The sequence below is a fragment of the Amblyomma mixtum genome, chromosome 3 (assembly GCF_055824585.1).
Source record: "Amblyomma mixtum isolate Tamu chromosome 3, ASM5582458v1, whole genome shotgun sequence".
Taxonomy (NCBI): Eukaryota; Metazoa; Arthropoda; class Arachnida; order Ixodida; family Ixodidae; genus Amblyomma; species Amblyomma mixtum.
In genome coordinates, this window is record NC_143014.1 from 408,362,641 (window position 1) to 408,384,902 (window position 22,262).

The following is a 22,262-nucleotide window of genomic DNA, read 5'->3' on the forward strand; positions in this document are numbered from 1 at the left end:
AAGAACGCAACCGACTACTTGCTGCTTACAACCGTATCTTTCAAAACGGCGAACTACCGGACGTTTGGCGTGCTGCCACTGTTATCCCAATTTTCAAGAAAAGGAAGCCGTGAACGACATTAAAACATACCGTCCAGTCTCCCTCACCTCTGTTCCCGGGAAGCTTATGGAGGCATTTACCCTGCAAAGACTGGAGTGGATCGCCAACGCCTCTAACGCACTGGCTCAAGAGCAAAGTGGCTTCCGGAACTCCCGCTCGACAGCCGATTGCATTACCAAAGTCGTAGCCTTCCTTGAGCAAGCCAAGCACAACAAGCAACGCGCCTACCTCCTTCTCCTCGATCTGAAAAGTGCCTTCCACACACTTGTGTGATAGTGTGTAGCTATATTAGACTCCGTTCGCTCTCTTGGCGTGAAAGGAAAGATCGTCCATTACATATACTCATTTCTCACCGGCCGCTCCTTCCGCGTCAAAGCTGGCAGCTGTATGAGCACACCTCGCCGACTAATTGCTGGGGTGCCGCAAGGCAGCGTTTTGAGCCCTTTTCGTTTTAACCTCGTACTGGCTATATTCCCAGCTTACCTCCGTGTCACAAATGGCTTTCCAGTCCGCTGCTGCATTTACGCTGACGATATCGCCCTCTACTTATCCGGACCTACCCTACCGGGACGAACAGTTCGCGCTCAACTACAAGCTGCACTAAATGTAGTCCATACTTTTCACCGTTCTGTTGGCCTCTCTCTTTCGCCAGCAAAAACAGAAGCTCTCGCCTTCCGCCCACGCGCTGCTGCAAGAAGCCTAATTCCCCCTCTCCAACTCGATGGCACTCCAATCCCTTGGAAGCCCTCTCCCCGATACCTTGGCCTCATCACTGACTGCCAACTCTCGTGGCGCCCCGCTGTCACCCATCTTAGGAAGCAGGATTTGCAAGTCGCATCAGCCGCCAACAAGCTCATCGCGAAGGGCGGCGGCTGCTCTCCCGCACTGGCCCTGCAATTCTACAATGGCATCGCAGTGGCTAGATTTCTCTATGCTATGCCATACCTTGACATTCGCCCCAACCTGTGGCGCAGCATAGACACGGACCACCGAAACGCGCTCCGCTGTTTTTTCCGTCTCCCGCACTCCTCGCACGTTGCTGCCACTTACGCAGAGACGTCATCCTGGCCCGTATCTCTGCCCGCCGAACGAGTCGCTCTACATGCCATACGACGGATTAGAGGCAGAACAAGCACCGATTTACTTATCTCCCGCCTACTTGCGGCGCCGGACTCAAAATGGGACGCACTCTGAGGTTTTTCGATGCCAACATTGCAAGACCCCCTCACAGAGCGCCTCTTCCACCTGCTCCACACTGTGCGCCTGGAAATACCTGGCATCAGAGCAAAGCGCAACACCTTCCTCTGTGCTATGCAGCAACACACTGCGGCACTCGTTCATGACGAGCTCCATGGCAGCAGTCACATACACACAGACGGCTCTGTGGCCTCCGGCGGCACCTCTGTCACTGCTGCATGTGTCGTCCCAGCCCTTAGTCTCACTAGGCAATGTGTAATTCTATTCCGCGCCTCCTCTACCACTGCCGAGGTCGCCGCTCTCAACTTGGCCGCATTCTAGAGCGACCGTGGCACAACCCAGTTGCTATATTTTTGGAGTCGAAAGCTGCTCTCATGCAGCTAAACCAACACCACGCTCGTCATCTGCCCGTGGTAAAAATTCTCCATCGCAAGCTTCGCGCTGTCAAAGATCGCGGCACAATCGTCTCGCTCCACTGGATCCCCGCCCATGTCGGGACAACTGGAAACGAACGGGCTGATATTCTGGCTAACTGTACGCACAATCAGAATGTCCCCATCTCTTCCGATGTCTCAAAATTTGACGTCGCGCACCTCTCCATCTACGAAAGTGAACTTGCTGGACACCTGGACGACCGCGTTGCTTCACGCAAGCCACCTCGCCCGCTTCACTGCGTCGTCTTTTCAGTCAAAGGGTGGCAAAAGAGCGAGCGTACCCCCCCCCCCCTCCCCCGTAGCCACAAGTAGTAGTAGTAGTAGATAAATTTTGCTGCTCCCTCCATACACGGCTTTTCGAGCATATATCGTGCTCTTATAGATTTCTTTTAGCTTCTGCTAACTTCTTCAAAGTTATAAGTAGGCCCCACACGGCTGGACGTCATGTCCCCGTGTTCTTCTTTTTATTTTTCTTTTGTGCAGTCTTCGGCGTCTAAATAGACATGGAGGACGGCGCCGCCTTCTTCGAGCTTGACGAAGGTGGCATTGGTCGTGACAAACAGCCTTCGTCGCTGCCGCCTGTTAGAAAATCTAATCTACCAGGCTCAAGTTCGGGCCACCGCCCTGTACCAAGAAGAGGCAGCTCACCTCGTCAACGCTGCCACCCGACGGACGCCATCATCCACACACGAGCCAGATGACTGCTCAGCTGGCCTCCCTGATGCAACCTTGCAGCACGAAGACGCACCTGGAGTGTCTGGCGCTGATGTGCATGAAACGCCCGATACCGCAGGTTGCGCCGCTTTGACAGCACCACGCCTGGTGGCCTCACTTTAGCCAACATTGGTGAGACCCTAGAAGTTGTCAACCCTGTTGATACACTTCATGAGGCTTCCCAGGCGCGTCACACGCCAACTGCTAGCCAAGACAGCAGTTGCACTGATTCAAACACGCCCTCACACGGCCCGCAAGAGCATCCCATTCACCCTTCCAACCCCGCCGTCAACACAGGCGCTCGTGACTCGGGTAGAACACAAAGCAGCGTCCCAGACGCTATTGTTGCCCCCGTCACAACAGCCCCGGCCGCTACAGAAGACGCATTCACGGCTTACGACTATCACCGCGCCACCCTCGCGCATCCTAACAAAAGCGACGGTCCTACTGCTTCGTGGTGGCAATCCCCTCCCCCTTCCGCAACAATCTGTCCCGTCTCTCTGGCAAACGCAAAGCCTCAGCGCAAAAAACAGCAACGCCGCTCACAAGCCGCAAAAGAAGTTCCCCTTGTTCTTACTGCCGCTCCAAGTGCCTCGCGCTTTTCAAACCCTTCCCAACAAGCCAAGAAAACTGGGTCACCCACCATTCTTTTTCACCCAGTCGGCAGAATGGCTAACTACATCGGCACTACCAAAGATGCCATTGCTGCACAGCTCTCAAATCTCCCCGGAGTTCAGGCTGTGCACGTCAACCTCCGCCGTAACGTCGTAGCCATCGACATTAACCCTACGGCCAATCACGAACCCTTCCTCGGCATTGACACCATTTGCGGCATCAAATGGCGCGCCAAGGAAGCTGGCGGACATACCTGCAGTGGCCGCATTTTCCGCGTCGACCGCACTCTGACAGAGGAAGAAACTGCGGCAGGCATCGAAAGCAAAACCCCGGTCCTAGGCTGCTATCGAAGCGCCGACGACATTATTCGTTTTTTCGGCAGAAAGCCGCGCCAAGAAATATCTCTATTCAAACTTCGACGAACAGTTCGCCCTCGGCTCCCCCGCCCATTGCAGTGCCTCCGCTGCGGCATCTTGGGTGGTGGTGGTGGTGAAAAACATTTATAGTACAATAAATTTTTACAGAGAGGTGATTGGGGTAGGCCCTATTGGCCCTTTCCCCTAACAATACTAGGTGGAACCCCTATTCCGGGGCCCTACTGGCAAGCAACGCCGCCCGCGTCCGGTGAACCAAGGCCTTTTGGGTCTTTAGGCCCTGACAGCCGAGGAGGGCCGCCTCCCAGTCCTCTCTGGTGGGGTTGGGGGGTATAGATGGGTTTGATTGACACGCCCAAACCATTTGGAAGGTGTCAGCCACCTTCCCACAGAACTGTCACGTGCCATCAAAGGATGCGCTGAAATGTTTACGTACCCCGTGACTGCAGTCTGCACAGCGAAACCTCGCTGCCTCCGCTGTGGCGGCGATCATCACGCATCGTAATGTGATGCGCCCAAACCTCTTTGCGTGAACTGCTGGGGAACGCACGCTTCCACGGAGCCTCCCTGCCCTCGCTGGCAAGAAGAGCGTCGCATCGCCACTCTTGTCGCCTCTTCTGACAAACCTCTCACGAGAGAAGAAGCTATTGAGGCCATTCGGCACACAAATTAAAAGTCTTCTGCCAACCTTGACGAGCAAGACAACGTCACACCTTCGCACGATGCTGCACGCAACTCAGCAGCTCCCCCACTTGCAACCCGCGCCGGCGCTGCACCCAACTATGCTCCGGCTTCATCCTCGGGCGCTCGCTCTTTCCGCGAAATCGTCGTTGGGCACACAGCCCCGTCCCTCCCTTCTTGCGCGCACTATGACCAACGCGATACTGTCATCGCGGTACTTACCTCTGCAGTAAGAGCTCTTATGGAAGGGCTCCCAGAGTGTTCTCCAGCGCGTCAATTGTGTGCAGCGGCTCTCGCCGCTTCCTTTGTAATGGCTACAACCAACCTATGTGGCGGCCGCGGATTCTTCAATGGAACAGTCGTTCCCTCCGCCGCCGACAAGCTGAACTAGCCTCCTCTCTCCCACTCCGGTCCTTTGATCTGCTCGCACTTCGAGAGACCTACGCCGCAGAGGGAGAAGTGAGCCTACCTGGCTACGTTGGACACACCAGTGCCACAGAGTGTGCGAGTGATACATGCGTGAATTCTCCGTGCACCGGCCCCTCTGATCCACCTGGCTCTCCTCGTGTTGCAGTCTATGTGCGCGTTTCTCTTCCGCACTCCTTAATACCTGTGAACGACTTACTCGTCGACAGTGTACACTGTGTTGCTGTAACAGTGCGTACGCGCGGTTGCGACACCTCAGTCGCTTCGGTGAATGTGCGGCCGAACAACCGTCATTGCGACGTCCGCTTTGTTGCCCACCTCTCGGCGCACCTGACTTCCGATCAAGTCACCTGCGGTGACTTTAACACGCATCATCCTGCGTGGGGCTCCCGCGCTACCACACCAAAAGGCCGCCACCTCAACAATGCCATCTGTGCCAGCGGTCTACTAGTTCTCAATGACGGGTGCCCAACGTACATCGCTCCGGGCAAACACGCTTCAGCTATAGACCTCACCCTGGCCTCTTCTCAGTGCACTCCTACCGAGCTCCGACCCCAGCTGCCGCCCGCTCAGAGCTCGCGGCCGTCGCTGCGTTTCTTCCACTGAAACAATTATTAGTTCTGCGCTTCCATATTACAAAGTACACTTTTCCCCGGCATCGGAGAATCCACGTACGCAGACGGGGCTCGGATGCCGGCGCATTTGGGCCCCGGTCTGCAAAGTTAGGAAACCCAATCCCGCGGAGAAGCGCAATTTTACAAGTAACTACGACGACCGGTAAAGAAAAGCAACACAATCCCAGACACCAAACAGACGCGAGCGGTGTGGTTTGCACAAGGCGTCCGGAGTCCTGTACGCTAAATAATGCGCGAAGCACAGTCTACGGAGACGAGACACACGGCGCCTAACCATGTCAATGCCAGAACAAGACCCGACGAAAGCAGTAGTACACTCATGCTCACTCCACGCGAAGTGCTAGTTCACCCGCGGAAACAAACACATCAAAATACGGGTGATCGCGCAGGCTGTCTCGCCTAGGGAATCTGGGCCCCGCTCCGTACGACAGACAAATGTTCGCCCCCGAATGCGCTCGGGGGTGGGGGGGGGGGGGGGCTGTTGTACGAAACAGAACTCCGAACAGCATACAAAAGACAAAGAAAAGTCCGCCCACCGCACGGGATGGCCGGCGTCCCGCGAAGCGGCTCGGGGTGCAAGTGTATAAAAAAAACACCAGGAAAAGAAACATGTACAAGAGGGTTCGCGCGACGACCTTACACCAAATTGTAGCCTTAACCGTGTCAGGAACGCCATATAAAAGAACGTTGGACAGGCGGGAACGGTTTTCTAGATCGTCAGTTTTTACTTCAATGCTGGACACATTTCGAGTACAACTTCTGGAAGGGGTTCATGCAGGCATTGACTGATTTTTAAGTTCAAGTTGTTCCACGCGTTTTAATAACGACTGCATTTCAGTTTGCAAGTCAAGCCTTGTCAGGATTTCAAGCTCCAGTTCTTTAGTTCCAGCGCGCTCACGAGTGCGCGCACAGCCCTGCATGGGGCCGCATGAGCTGCGTAAGGTTGTCTGGGATTACATCCTGCGTCCTGTGGGACACCAGCATCTCGCGATGCGGCTCTATGGGCGCGACACAGCGAAGGAGCAGATGCTTAAGCGCTTCCACCACACCACATCCACCATACACGTCGCTCGTCTTTAGTCGGCTGCGCAATCGTCTGCCGTAGGACCACGCGCATCCTACAGCCTCACGAAGGACCATCGCGTTCTGTAGCCGTGTCGGTGAGCAAGCGCTCACATCGTGCGAAGCGTGGCTCGCTGCAGCTGTCGGAAGAGGTCGCGGTTGACCTGTATGCATGTCCTCCAGGGCGAGAGGCAGCTAGCCAGAAGGTTTGCGTGGTGTGCGACGGTCGGAGTTGGTCGGCTTGGTCGTTGCCCTCAATTCCGCAGTGGCCGGGGCCCACAGCGCACTAACTGCACAACTATATACGCTGCGCTAGGCGCTCCAGGCGCGCGCGAATTCCGCACAGCCGTGGGGAACGGCGACCACGGGTCTGCAGGTGGCTAAAGAAGGGGCTCGCACAGCAGACCACACCTGGGCGCCGACGGAGCAAGGCTGATCGGTATGCCCAGCATCATTCGGACGCCCAGCGGCTCCGGCGTGGTGGATGAGCCCAGGTAGGTCATGCGCTGTTGTCCGTGCAGGATGGTCGGCGCCGCTGTATGTGAGCAGCTTTCGCTTACCACTGAGCCGTCAGTCAGTGTAGACGCTGAGGTGGTCTCGTAGTTCCTCAGTATTGGCGGCTCCGGCTAGCTGCTGCGCAGCGCACAGCGGAGTGCTGCGCTTTCCCGCGATGCCTACGATGACTGGCTGAACCTCTGAAGGAGCAGGCGGCAAAGCTCTTATGCGGCCGTGGCGCTGGTCAGCTGCCCATACGTGCTCGAGCAGCGCTGCTCCCAAGCATGACCGTGGGTAGTTGCGCAAGCGCTCCAGTAGCGGGCGCCGTCCGGCGCGCGGAGGATGCTGTCCACGTGGTGCAACGCCCCCTCCGTCGCCTGCAGTATAGTGTAGCCAAGCGTGCTTCCGTGCCGGGACGAGAGCTCCGCCGCATCGAAGAAGGGGACCAGCAGACGTGGATAAGATACATTGATCAACTTTATTAAAGGTACATGCGAGTCACTGGTTAAACTTAAAAACTGATACAAAATATATCAGGTCACATAGTAAAACAGTCAGTCATACCCCGGGGCGTGCAGTATCTTTGGAGCAGGGGTCCCGAGCAGCAGCCGGGAGGCAGCCGTTCCTCTCCCGAGTTCCGTTGTTGTTGAGAAACCCGCTCTTACACTTCACCAGCATTCTGGCGACCCTTTTCTCGACCAGTCAAAAAGCTGTTACGGTACCAACCACAGGAGCTCCGCCAGCATTCTTAGGACCCTTTTTGGGGATAATTAGACCAATCGGGAAAGCTGTTACCGGAGCTAATCAGCACACATCCTTTCAAGACATGCCGACAGCAAACAATTACTCTTAATACGCAAAAACACCCAGTGTGCGCCAGCTGGCAACCTTGTATACGAGTAGGGACGGAATGCGCGCGCGTTTATGTACGTGTGTTGTGCGCAAACCTGGCGACGACAGGCAGTAACTGCCCAAATGCATACCGCGGAACGCGGGTCAGAGAACTCACCGCATGGCAAGACCCGGGAAACAGGCGCCAGAACACGGTCGGAAATGCACAGCAAAACACCGACTCCGTCACCTTATCCGACCGCGCCTAGCGAGAGCAAGTGGAGGGACGCACGCGGCGTCGTTCCACAGGGGAGCTGTGTCTTACTCGTAACAAGAGAGGACGCACTCTTCTCGTCGGCTCCCGGCTGCAGCAATTGGCGCGAAAAATTCTAAAACTCGCTATGCGACAACAGTAATGGTCACGCGCAAGCCACGGCTAGCATCTTAGCGCACTGCGGATTCGTGGTTAGGGCGACGTATACGCACAGGGATTTGCAGTGTAGAACCTCGACCTTTTGCCAGCTTAGTTTGCGCGTCGAACCGAGCGAAAGAGCATTGAGAGCAGAGCCCAACGCTGCAGCGTTGTCAAAGCTGCAGCGCGGCTTGCTAACAAATGTACTGGCAGCGCGCGGTGAGCTTCAGTACACGGCGACGGTAGCCCTCTCATCTGTGAAGAGGCTTTCGTTGCCGCAGGGCGTAAGGAAAGGCGTTTGCTGATGACAACACCCACGTATCGCAACGAGCGGCTCCACGACCGCGGAATCCCGTGAGTTCAAGCGGCGGCGGTCTATCGCGCGCGAGCGCGAAACGCAGGCCATGGCGTCGGACGTGGCAGCAGAGTGCGAGAGGCCGAGGCCACGCAAACGGGCATCAATTGCGGCAAGAGCTGCCTGCGTGCACTGGCGAAGGCGGAGTGCCTCGCCCGGTGGTCCCAACCGTCACAGGGCAGTGTCGCCTCCGTATAAGAGTACACAGTAAAAAATTTTACACCCCTAAGGGTGCTAAAAAGGTGCTCCGGCAATGTGCACCCTTTGGTGCACCTTTATAACACCCTTATTTTGCCCTATACACCCTTCATCACTGTCTGAAAGGGTGCTATTCCTCCAAGCACCCTTCATTTTGCGTAGGGTGTAGAAAGGGTGTAAGGAGGCTACTTTTAACGACCATATATTTAAGTATATACTGCCTTTCAAGGCTCGTGTGTACCAGAGATACAACTAAAAAAGTGGTAGCCACGCATAAATATTCGCCATTTAACATTACTTCGAACAGATGCGCATATCTTTACATCTAGTTAAAAAACTGCCAACTATAAACACAAGTGTTTTCCTCAAGCAGTTTTTAGGATTGTGTAACACATATGCGCACTACCAGTCTGCCAGAATCACATACGCTGAACAACTCATAGAACAATTTGCTCTTTATTACATCTCTTCAGTGCTGTGTCATATTTAAGTGCCTTGCATTTATCTTCTGGCATTATTGTAAAAAAGCAATATAATCTGAGGACCTCATCTAACACTATAGATGAAAATGGGTGAAATCTATTTCAGTAAAAAATGATTTTAATGACCAGAAAAGTGAAGCATAAAAAGTGGAAACAAGACCAAATGCAGCATATTACACTGCAAGCATTCACAGAAAAATTAACACTTTGTAATTGAGGAACATGCGATAATGAAAAAAGTTCAGTAAGTGCAATGCATGTGTAAAAGCATGCAGCAAGCAATTTAGAATGTCATATGATGAAAGCCTAAAAATTGCTTTGTCCTGGACCTGCAAGTATGCTTTTGTGGTGGAAGCTCGAAAAGTGTTTGTTTCTGTATAGGTATCAAAAATGATCCCATGTGGTTCCGTGAGAAACATTCTTTATAATCACCGATTTATACAATCCAGTAAGCAGGATGTTGCTGCAAGCCGACTTGGGAGTAAGATGCGGAGGATGTCTGATTAATGTTCTTGCCTTTGGAAGCAACAGCAGCGCAAGCAACAAGTCGTTAATCCGCGCGTTTCTACCAGTGGTAATTGCTGGCAAGCGCTGAAATTTCTTCGGGCACCGAGACGGCAGAATACCCAATTATAATACCAAAAATAAAATAAAAAGTAAGAAAAAAAAAACCTTTTCACATCGAAACCGAAACAGAAACTGGTTGTCACCGCCAGGTGGCTGCCGGTAGCTGTTTTTCTGTATAACCCTAATGGCGGTTCGGACGCTGTGACACGCTTCGACGTTTGTTAAAATTCGCTACTTGGATTGTGAGCCGTTGTGAAATGTGTTGTGGTTTGCGTGTGTTTCTTCTTGCACAAGGGTGCACAATCGCGTAGTGCTGTCGACATACCCTAGTCGAGGCAAAGGGTCATTTTTCTGGTCTCTAACTTTTCAGTCTGTGCGCTTTGTGCAGTGCAGGATGGGTGTCCAGGCACAAAGATGCGTGGTGTGTCGCGGTTGAAAGGTTCGAAATGAGGCCTGGAATATTTTCTTCTGTGTGACTACGTGGTAGAGTGTGCCGGCTACGCAGCACTCGTGCTGAACTCGCACTGGTTGGTGTAGTGCCCGTGACACGAAGGCTAACAGCGTTCTGCACGACTACGCAATCGTCTGAAAAGGTAAGCAGTACTCTTGTGCATTATCCGAAGCATATAATGCTCGAACGGTGACCTGTCGTACTGCTGCATTTTTCGTGTTCAATGCTCTAAATAGCGTTTAAGGCGCTTGTTTGTGGCTGGCTGGCCAAATGTCGCCTCGGTGAGTTGCTCTGCCAAGAATTGTCGGTACTTGTTTTGGCAAAGGGGATGCTACCGTGCGTGCGCTAGCCTTGCATGATTTTAGTATGCGCATGAGCCTGTTTGCGCGTTTTTTTTTCTTGTTGAGCACAGGTTTTTCAACGTATATGACTCGTTCTACGCGTTTCTGCCCATGCTTGTTCACACCACCGCGCACGTTTCAAGGATCGGCACTTTGGCTGCCGAGATAGCGTTAGCACTTTGAGGACGCGGGGATTCAAACACTTTCTATGCGCCGCGGTTTTTGCTTGGTGCTAGGCTGTTGAACCTTTCGATTGAGGTGAAATGAAAAAAAGAATGCCCCTGTGCTGTGCGATGTCAGCTCACGTTAAGAAATTCTAGGTCGTCTAAATTAATCTGGAGCACTCCAATACTACCAGTGCCCATTTTTTGCGTCTGAATTCAAGCCCCACAATATCCAAAACACTGTCTCAGGTTGCAGTGCCGATCGCGCTTCTGGTTACCCAGAGTATAGGATCTTGCATTTTGATCACTCTGCTTTAGTTGAAAATTGGTTTCTGAGAAAAGGAAGTGGCGCAATAATTGTCTCAGTTATTACGATGTTTATATCTACGCGTTCGAACGGCCGTTTGCAGATTTATTTTCCTCATAGCAAGAATCCTTTATTATTGCTAGGGGAATTGATGCATTTTAAACATGATAGTTTTCCTTTGTGTTGAGGCGTATACTTGGGCAAGTATATTTTTCCTGATCTTTTTACATTCATGCGATATTCACTGTCGGACCGAGTTCGCATGCTTGTTTCTGTATTCCTGTCACACTGATAATGGGAAATTGGTATCTATCTGCAGGTGGCACATCTGTATTCCAGTACGAGTCAATGGCATGGATTTTGTGGCCACCATATGGAGTCAAAAGCTGTATTGTAAGTTGTTACTGCATTGTGCTTTGTTTTTGTGGTTGTCATGAAGTGTTCTTTTACTTTCATTGCTCTTTTCCTTAATGGTACTGCTTGGAACAGTTTGGATAGCTCTGGCCTCATATGTTTATATGAGTAATATTAGTTGGTCGTTAGAATAGGCCTGTTGCAGGCCATTTGAAGTTTTACATCCAAAATTGGTCTTCTTTTAAATGTTGCATTCTATGCATGAAGTGCGAAATGTGTGCACGTTTTCGGCGACATTGTGTGATACTTTTTCGACTATGAATATTAACATTATGACGCATGCGTGTTAACTTAACTTAAATATGCGTTGTTGTGCCACTCATCGCAGGTCACAGATGTAAAAAAAAAGTGGACACATGAGATAACTGGTTTCATTACTGCTGTCTTGTTTCTGCTAAGCATGGAGAGGTGGGCTATTTGGTTCTGGGTAGAATTATGAGACATCATTCGAGTGTACAAAAACACATAAACAAAAAGAGTAGACACCACGAACCCCGGACTTCAGCTGAGGTTTATTCCATAACATGGGCTTTTTACATGCAAAGTGGTACTAATGATCCCTGGGGCTGAAAAGTATTTCCTCGACCAGGTAACAATCATTCAAGGTTAGGCGGAAGGGTATCTTGCCACTCAAGCTGAACGCATCGGCCTGCATGCATGCCAAGCGTGCAAGTTGAGCTCTTGTAAGAGCTGCGAAATTTTTGAAGCCTTTTGTATCTCTGCTGAAAAAGAGAATTATGTCAGCAGCCCTTCTGTAGCACTCCGGAAAAAAGAACTAGATTATCTCAAGGCAAATGTGTTTGTTGGGTCAGCCAGGGAGATGATGCATAGGCGTGCCGATGTGTTGAATGTGTGTGGCAAGGCACCTTTGTCCCTATGTTTTTTTTTGTGTGTTTCAGTTTTTGCCACCATGAATAATTATTTGGTCGGGGTATACTTCACAGCCCCAGGGATCACTAGTACACCTTTGCACATAAAAAGCCTGTGTTGTGGAATAAGCCTCAGTTGAAATCCGGCGTCCATGGAGTTATTATCTTCATCCGTGTAATTTTGTGTGCTGGAATGATGTCTCATGATTCTCCCTTGTTTTCAGTGAATAAGGAGGGCCTCTGGTGTCTCTCTTTTTTGTGTGTGATGGTTATAACAAAGTGGCTGCTCATAAACTGACATTTCGGGCTTAATTGAAGAATCCTTGGGAATTTATGTTTGACAGCATGTTCCATGGGGGCTTTCTTGAGAAAATCAGTTATTTGTTGCCCATTTTACTGCATTAACCATTACTCCTCATCATGTCTCAGAACTCATTGATAATCACAAGCTTTCGAGTAACTGAGTTGTGGGTGAGAAGCCTTCTGACATACTTTAAACTACTAAGGATGTGTGGAACCACATTTTACGAATAAATTTTAGCCAATGCAAACCTCTTGGTTTTATCCCTGACAACCTGAAGCCAACCTGTCAACAATTAAGACTGGAAACCGTTCTGACCCCTCAAACTGTTCTCCTATTTTATTGATATGCATTTCACATGAACTGTTAGAGCACGAAATGAGTCTGCATATTACTTGCCACCATAATTCAAACTAATTTTTGTATACCAGTCATCACAGCTCCCATTCTCTTTACTTAAGTGGAATCCAACTTTTTTAATTTACAACAGATTTTCACTCAAATTTTGAATTATTTTAGGCGAGTGTCATCGACTTGGATTTCTCGATATAACCTTTTAGCTGCACTCTCATGCCTGACCCTTCATTCTTTGATATTAGCGTAGATTCATTGCTTCCTGTTGTACTGCTTGTCTTACGAAGCCCAGTATATCAATATGCAAAATCATATGGCATCCCTCATATCCTGAGTCACTTGGGATGTTAAACCCCCATAAAACAAACCAAGCATATTACCAAAGTACACTAATATTAGCCATTCAATAACAGTCCCTGTCTTTATGTCCCAACCATGTTATTATGACTGCATTATTCAGAAGAATGCCCCAACTATCTCAGCTACCCCGACTGTATTGACTTTTGCAAGACGGATGAGTGGGCTTGTTGGTAATTCATCGTGACAAAATAGCACAAAGAAGACAAGAATGAGGAAGAAATGCGACGGCACGAGCACTGACTTTCAACGAGGTTTTTGGAAAGCACGTCAAAATATATACATTGTGGCCTAAAAAAAGAGTGAAGATAGGACGCCTTGTAACATTCACATTGGATCTGTTGAAAACAAAACAAAAGTTGAATATGAAGCATTTAAGAGCATGAACTCTTTCTTAGGGAGTGATAAAGAATGCGTGCACTGAATATTCAGAACCTTTGCTAGTGTCTGTAGCCGATTGCTTTAAGCAGAAGTTGAAACATTCCTGTTGTGCCCTTGTCGAGATTGTAAATCCCAAAAGAACCTGTTGACTTTATTCACAATTTATCGCACTGGCTAAACAAAATAGGCAGTCGAGTTGGCATTGACGTTTTCTCCACACCTATGAAGCTTCAGTAGGTGTGTAAGCAGTAAACTGAGATCAGCTATCAGAGTCCCTTCGTACACTGCACAGAAGACATAGTGTGTTCGATCCTCTTTAAAAGTGGCTATGTTTACATTGGGCAGACAGACAGGTGTGCCACTGAGAGGTCAAAAAAGAGATAAAAAAATTTCAAAAAACCTCAATCACTGTGTTAGCGCACCTTCTTTATCGCTCGCTAAGGAAGAGTTCATGTTCTTAAATACTTCTTAATCAGTTTTTGCTTTGTTTTCAACACATGCAATGTGGTTGACACAAGGTGCCCTTTGTTCATTGTTTCTTTAGGCCGCAGTGTTTATATTTTGACGTGCTTTCCAATACACCTTGTTGAAAGTCGGCACTCATGCCGTCGTATCTATTTCTTCCTCGTCCTTGTCTTGTCTGCGTTTTCGGTCACAATTGTATTGACCTCCTTTTCCAGCTCTAGGGTTAATGGTATGGAGAAACCTTAACCAAATGCAGGTCCACATGCTTGGAGCATGTCACAATGCATGCTTCTGGCACCGCAAAGGTACTCGGGTTCATCAGGAGATGCCTAGGCCTGTGTGCTCTTGCCATGCTTGCAGTTTATGCACAAAAATTTTGACTCCAAACTGAAGTAATTTTTAGCTCTTCCAAATTTGCACCAAACTGTTTGAAGTTATGCCACCAACTCCCTTAATCCAACAGCGACACTCGGTACAGATTATGTGTAATCAGTCATCTCACTTGACCACCAGACATTACTGCATAAAAGGGGAAATCGCTCGTTTAGGTGTACTCCATATACTCTGCATTACTTTTCCACACCTTTGTTAACTTTTGCTGCCCTGACCCAAACCAGGACGCCACCACCACTAATTCAAGAATTTTTTCCTGTTCTCATTGAAGAATAAATGGGCTACCTCCCCACATTTTCATTCCATGTGATCCCTCAACATTCAGGAAATTAGTGATGTCACTTGGAGCATTGATACTGGTTTGTTTTACGTTTTGCTTGCTGCTGTTTTTATTTTTTCGCAACTGATATATCATGAAGTGTATGCCTCTTTTCTGTCTCAATGTATCGTTTGCGACGTCTCAGCTGTGCAACTGCTCTCACCTTTATGATGTTACCTTTATATTGTCCCTCTTATTAATACCCCACTAAAAGCCGTCAGAGAACAATAAAAATATGACTTTTTTGTATTTTGCTCATTATGGCACACATCACGCTTATTTGTAGGGACATAGGCGAGACCTTTGTCTTGCGGTGGTGCTAGTTATGCTGCTGATGATGATACTTAATGATGAGCGTATGATATATGGAGTATGAACCTCAAATTATTTTTCTTTTTGTGTGTGAATAGCTTCAGTGGTTCTTCATTTAGGCTCACTTTATTCCTGTGGCCACAATACAGTGCTTACTTTTTTAGCACACTAATACAGGCAAAGGAAAAAAACTTGTGGATCCTAATTTTTTCACTTGAATCTTTTCTGCAGAGTGCATCGCCCAGTTTTCCAATGCCCTCTGCACCGGTGGTACATCAACAGGGCTGTTTCATGGGGCCCAGCTGCATTGGCAAGTGATAAAGAAGAGCAAGAAGGCATAAAGACTAAATAAAACTGGCTCTACAAGCTTCAGCTTTTTCGAAATTTTTTGATGTCTTATTGTGACAGATGTAACGTGGCTGCATGGCCCCTGCCCCAACATCTCCCAGCCGTCCAAATGTCGCCAGCAGTCCACCATGTTTTCCATTACCACTTCCAATAGGGTTGCGAACTGTCACAGGAACACACCTGCCATATGGGAAACATCCTTCCTTGAATGGTCCAGGTTCAGCCTGCCTAGCAAAAGGGTGTGGTCCCAGCCACACCCTTCTTTGAAGGGTGCAGGTTCAGCACCCCTAGCAATAGGGTGTGGTCCCAGCACCCCACTTGGAAGGGTGCAGATGCAACACCCCAGTGAAAGGGGTGTCAATATACTCATCCCTAGGGTGCTCCCCATGCGACAAGCCATTTACACCCTTAGGGGTGTAAACTTTTTTACTGTGTATGAGCAGACATTGTGTCGAGCGGCGTTGGGAAGGTAGCCCGGAACCACCGACGTAGGCACATAAACAGAAAGGGTCACAAATACAAGCCCCACGGTCTACGGGCGAGGCTAGGAGAGTGCGCCTCGAACTCGCACGCCCAAAGCGCGCCCGCTCAAATAGCGCCGCACAAGTATAGCGTAAAAGACGCCTGCCCACCCCGGCCACCTCAAGTGTCGCATATGGAATGCACTCCACACGTCCAAGAGCAGCAGCAGTAGGCGTTGCAATTTGCCTCGCCGCCGCGGTGTGCTCGAGCGCGGCTATGTCAGCGAACGAGTCGGCCGTGCAGTGCATCCCGCGGAAGCTCGCTTCAACGCGTCAAACAACCTCGCGTCTTTCAGTTCGCCCGCAACGGCAACCGGTGGAAGTTCCGGTTGCGTCACTGTAAACAAAAATATTAAGAGAACAAACCGACCGCGCGCTTATGTTTCTTCGATTGTGTGGAGCACTGTATGAATTAAAACACGTTGGTATTAAAAAATATTTCTTCATGAACGCTTTACTCCGAGCAATGCACTTTATGCATCGCCTACATGCGTAGCGCCATCTCTACGCTAGCCGCCGGCGCTCCTCGCTTGACCAAGCTTGGCTGCATCCGGTACCCCAAGGCTCGAGGCTTCTCCGGCCGAGTATCGGGGACACAGCCATACGTGAAAAGTTAACAAACGGCGCAATCGAAAGCGAAACACTTACCGCAGCAGACGACAGCGTAGATCAGGGCGTATAGTAGCATAGACAACTATAGAATGCCCCCTATGATGTTTGTAAACATTGCTTGCTGTAAACATTCTTACTCAGAAAAAAAAAGATGCCTATAGCAATAGTAAAAGTACCTTCTTCGTCAGTCTTGCGAATCACACCACAACGAACGCGACTTGCTTGCTGCGTTTCTTTTCTTTTAAACGCACTAAAGGCGGCGCGACAAGCGCAGCCGATGGGCGTGCACATCGAGGCCCCCTAAGCCGATGTAGGAAGTTGATTGCTGGGAGCAAGTTGTATTGCAGAAAACATTTTCTGAACGAAGCGTTTTAGCTTACATATAATTCCAATTAGTTTTAATTAACAAGTGGGGCATAACTTTTGGTTTCTTAGTATTTTTCTTTGGAGTGACGTAACCGGAACTTCCGCTGCTGCAGTTACGGGTGAAATGAAAGACGCAGCTGCAACGCCGTGTGCTCCCTGAGGCTACCCGCCGCAGATGATGACGTGCCACTGGTCGGTATCGGTCAGCTCCGTGGGTGGGCGTCCTGCCTTGGTACGGGACAAAGTGAGAAACGACTGCCCTACACCAATACTCCGGAAGAGCCCCGTCTTCGCAAACCAGACCTGCTGTAGGAGAACTTGGCGTTGCTCAGCGCCCAAGTTGCACGAAGCACTTCTTGGCGACATCCAGTCCGGGTGTGCTGCCGCTCATTTTTTCTGCGCCTCCGCGCGCGCGACGACGCCTCTCGGCTGCGAACAACTAGCACAGACTTTTGGAAAGCACGGCGGCCACAGCTCGCGTGCACCAAGCGGTTTTCCGCACTAGATCTCGCCCCCACTGCTCGCGGCGCATCATGGAGGAAGGAAAATGGCCTTTTTCCATGGTAACTCGGCGTTGAGCGAGTGCGCCGGCGGCCGCCGGGACAGGCGACTGGGAGAATGGAGTGAATGATTTCACTGCGGCGAGTATTCAGTGGGTGGTCTGCTCGACTAGATCGCCTTTATGGCTTTGTAAGCACAGCAGCACTGACGCAGGTCTACGCACGGCCCGCCCCGTTAATCAGCGCCTCAGCGCGCGCTCATTTCGTTTTCCCTTCGTATTGTCACGTTCTAGTGACGACAGTCCAGCAGTCAGGAAGACACCAACCAGTTTTGGAAACGAAGCTCTTTATTTGGGCTGACTTGCGCCCGCAAAAGAACTAAATCACTCGGCGGCGGCGTAAGCAACAAGCGCGCTCGTCGATCGTCGAACTGCGAATGACAGCCGCTCGCGGAAACGCTCAATTTAAAGCCGGCAAGGAAACTTCCAGATAACAGGTCAAGATCATCTACAGTAATCTGGAAAAACCAAGATGCAGCCTTTCATGCCTGCGATCAATCGATAGTCTGGTCGCTTCTCGCGCCACGAACAAAAGTGATAACGACCCTTTCCTGCAGCCTTGAGCATGAACGAACAAACAGTACAATGATACGTGGCAATATGCATTTTCTTTGCAAACGGCAAGCACTCCGCCGCTTCCCTCCAGCTCCGCGCGTTGCATAGCAGGAACTTCGGACCGTAAATAATTAGCACTGTTTGTGGACCTCGTAGGGCGCTGTTAGAGCAGCACCGTCGCGTGAACTGTTTCGCCGTGTCGCTTGCTTGGTCCTGCATACACAGAAAATTTTATGCGTCGCCCGGAAGTACACCCACGATTGGCAAATCGAACCCCGCCGTGCACGCTTCTGGGGTTCTGATCTATGTGCTCCCCGCCCGCCTCTCTCTTGGCCTCAAAACGCGGACCGACTTGGTCAGAGAAAATATTCAATGTGCTGTGGCCGTAAGGCAGCGCAGCAAAATTAAAGAAAAATGAACACTCTGCAGGTTGGTAATAGAGGGCTAACAGCACTTGGAACGGGCTACGCGCAGAGCTAGCATAGACAAACTTTATTTAGTTCAGATAAGTTGCAGGAGGGTGGACTTGCCCCCCGCTCCCCTCCCCCCCGCGTCCTTGTCAACCAGCCGAGATCCCTCGGGACGTGCCAGCTTCGAAGGCTTGTCTTACGACGGTCTTCTGCTCTACCAGGTCCTATGGCTGCGTGGCGATACCACCCATGACTCCTTACTGTCAGCTGCAGCGGTGGATTGGGCGCATGCAAACGTCATATGGGCTGGGCAGCTCCTCTGCAGGGCGAAATGCCGCGTCGGACCGCTCGTACGGGCGCTCGATGCGAGGCGCCGCTGCAACATCGTTGGTGCAGATGACTCACTAAGATTTAGACTAGATGTTGCATAAATTATTGCTACCTCACAACAGAGAAAATAAAATAACACTTTTTACTGTAACGCGAAACATATCTGCGATAAGAAATGTATAGTTGCCATGATGAGCACAAACGTCTGGCCACAATGCATCAAAAATTTGAAAGCTCAACAACAATGTCTTTGTTGTAAGATTGGAACTTACGCTGTTTTGATTGCTGCGGAAATGAGGTTGTTTTTGTGTCAGCAAATAATATGTTGCCACTGAGCATTTTTAGTAAAAGTGGGAAGTGATAGTTTCCGTTCAGAAATCTGGCCACCAAGGTTATTCACGTACGTCTGGCAACAAAGTAAAAAATTTGAAACAAATCTTAAATATTGTTATAAAATACTTATGCAGCTACAAATTTTGAATTTATAAAACACAAAACATATCCGCGAATAGAAATAGTAGCCATTATGAGCACAAACGTCTGGCCACACTGCATAAAATATCCGAAAGCTCAACAACAATGTCTTTGTTGTAAGATTGGAACTTACGCTGTTTTGATTGCTGCGGAAATGAGGTTGTTTTTGTCAACGTTAATGGAACTAAAGTTTAGTTCCATGAACATTGGTTTTTGTGTCAGCAAATAATATGTTGCCACTGAGCATTTTTAGTAAAAGTGGGAAGTGATAGTTTTCGTTTAGAAACCTGGCCACCAAGGTTATTCACGTAAGTCTGGCAACAGTCTAAATTTTGAAACAAATGTTAAATTTTGTTATAAAATATTTATGCAGCTGCAAATTTGGAGTTGATAAAATTTGTTTAGTTTGCATCGTTGCACATAATCGTTTGGTGTAATTTTTAGGCATTTGAAGCCCATAACTTCTACTACACTTGTGCACAACTCTGCATAGTTGTCGCGAGTTGGTTCAGTGACTCTCGCTGCTCTCGCTGTCAGGGGTTCGGCGATCACGCGAGGTCATCACCGTGTCATGACAATGAGGGGCTGGCCGTTCGATGCCCAGCGCAGCCGGTAAGCAAACGTGACAGCAATGAGACAGGCGTGTTAAGAGGTAAAAACAACAAAACAACGTTTATAGGTTCGATAGGAAGAATACGATAGCTTTTACAGAGCCGTTATGGATATCCTACAAAAAATTACGGCAAAACACATCGCATTAAATATACTGAATTAAGAGCTCAGCCCTGTAATTTCCTCCGCTTAGCGGGGTCACCGCAACTGGGCTTTGCTGGGAAGGGGAATGAAAGGATAGGGCAGTGGAAGCGGGTTGGGCTCGCTGAGGGGCACTGGGCAGGTTAGTCGGGCAGGAAGGAAGTCGCAGGCGATGTCCACAAGGCCAGAGCAAGGCGGCACCCGCGCACGTTGGTGAGAAACGTCCCCGTTGTAGAGGGTAGCGAGGCGGTGGACCCTTCCCCGAGGTCCAGACGAATCCGGGTTGGCACTCGGCCGTGCTTACTGCCGTCCTCAGCGCACACGGGCAGCCTGATCCCGCCTCGGGGGTCGAACAGCTAATGCCACAACGGGGCGCACACACACGATCGTGCACGGATAAGAAGTCACTACACACGCCGAAGTCGCAGAGGGCGATCGTGAGAGGAGAAGTGCCCTCGGAGTGCCGTGCGAACGAGCCCCGCAGTTGAAGGCGTGAAGTTACTCAGACGAGAGCCAGGTACGCACTGCCGATTAGTGGTTCTTGTTGGTTGAAGAATGTGTTCGTGCAGTGCTTGCCGTTGTCTCCTACGAGGGTCACGCTCGCTGCACTGCACTGGGAAGGGGAATGAAAGAGACAGAATAGCGCACGGATCGTGACGTAGCGAACGCGGAAAAGGAGTGGAACCATGCGGCGCAGAAGTGCGCAAGTCGAACGCGCGTCGCAGGGACTCCCCGCGCGAAGTCCACCACCTCAGCGGTTGCGGCCTGAGTAACTGCGCGCGGTAGAATTGGGAACAATGCGAAGAAAGGAGTGCCGGGAAGCGGCAGCGGGCATGAAATGCACGCAAAAAGAGGTGTAGGGCTCTAGCGCGGCACAGCGAGAGAGCAGGATAGCAGGGGCAGCGAGACACGGTCCGGAGTGTGGCGGTGGCGGCAGAGTCGGAGACGTCCGGGCCAGCCCATCGATGAACACGGCAACGCAGACTACCGCCCTTAGATAGCGAAGCGCGTGTCCAACCGGCCCCGTGTTTGCCGCCAACTGCGGCCAACCCCCGAGTGCACCCACGGCCACGAGAGCACCCACAGAATCGCCAAAACGCGCAGCGCCCGGGGACGAAGAGAGTCAAAAATGAAAGAGGTGGCTCGTCCAAAAGTATAGAGCGGCCGGAGAGATGAGCGGGCTATAGGATCGCGCTGTTTACTTATCGAGCACTGAGGCGCGCGAGTAAGCTAGTCATGCGGGTAGAGACCTCGCATGTGGTTTACCGCATGTGTGGTTAGCGGGCAATGAAATTGCGCGCGGTAAAGTTAGGCCGCCAGGGATGCGAGCCAAGGAAGAGGGCGCACAGGAGCGAATGACGCCCTGAGCGAGAAGAAAGCGCGGGCGGCAGCAGAAGAGGAAGCGTTCGGGGCGGCCCACCCGCGGACACGACAGCGCAGCCTACCGCTCTTAGATAGCGATGTGCGTGCCCGACCTGCCCTGTGTGGGCCTACGACTGCGGCCAACACCGCGACATCGCGCAGCCCAAGAGCAACGCGGAGAATGCGCCGGAACGGGCGCCGCCAGCGCGAGAAGAGCCGGGAAGGCATGAGGTGGAAGCGGGCCAGGCTGGCGCGCTCAGGGAAAAGTGGAAAAGGCAGCGTGAACAGGAGGCACACAAAGCGCGTGCGGGAGAGTTCACCGTTCGTCCAGAGTACAAGGCATGTTATCCTAGCAGCAGACACGCGCGAACAACGCACACAGGTAATCCGTTCGAGAGCGCTGAAAAAGTCTGCTAGGAAGACCACTCCTGAGCAGGGGGAGAGATTTGTTGCTGCTAAAAGACCGCCGAGAAGGAGGCGCAGCCGAGATGTCCATGGATGACTCTTGAGTAATCCAGGGTGGCGGGCCGCTGTCGGGCGCGCGTCGTAGAACGTAGTCTCCATCGTCGTCGTAAGCGCAGACAAAGGGCCTGTTGAGAGCCGCGGTTAGTGGTTCTTGTTGTTGGGTGAAGAAATGGTCGTGCAGTGCTTGCTGCTGTCTCCTATGAAGGGTCATGCTCGCTGCACTGCACTGGGAAGGGGAATGAAAGAGATAGGGTAGAGCACGGGTCAGGAGGTAGCGAAGGCGGAGAGGGAGTGGAACACATCGGCGCAGAAGCACACACCAAGGGGCCCTCTCCGCGAAGCGCACCACTTCAGCCCACCACTTCAGTGCCGCAAAGCGGCAACGGCACGAAATGCGCGCACTCAGAGAAAAATTGAATGTGTGCCGCGGAGCGGCAGCGGGGTGGGTGACCTCGTCCGACGCTATGTGGTTCTTGGTTGATGAAGAAAAGTTCGTGCAGT

General features: G+C 50.8%; 1 long non-coding RNA gene across 1 annotated transcript; it reads left to right on the forward strand.

The window, feature by feature from the left end:
- The first annotated feature begins 9,389 nt into the window (after positions 1-9,389).
- Positions 9,390-15,390, forward strand: LOC149357550 (uncharacterized). The gene is made up of 3 exons (XR_016289910.1): positions 9,390-10,171; positions 11,161-11,234; positions 15,238-15,390. It is a non-coding gene; the product is annotated as an uncharacterized LOC149357550 (long non-coding RNA).
- The last annotated feature ends 6,872 nt before the right edge of the window (positions 15,391-22,262 follow it).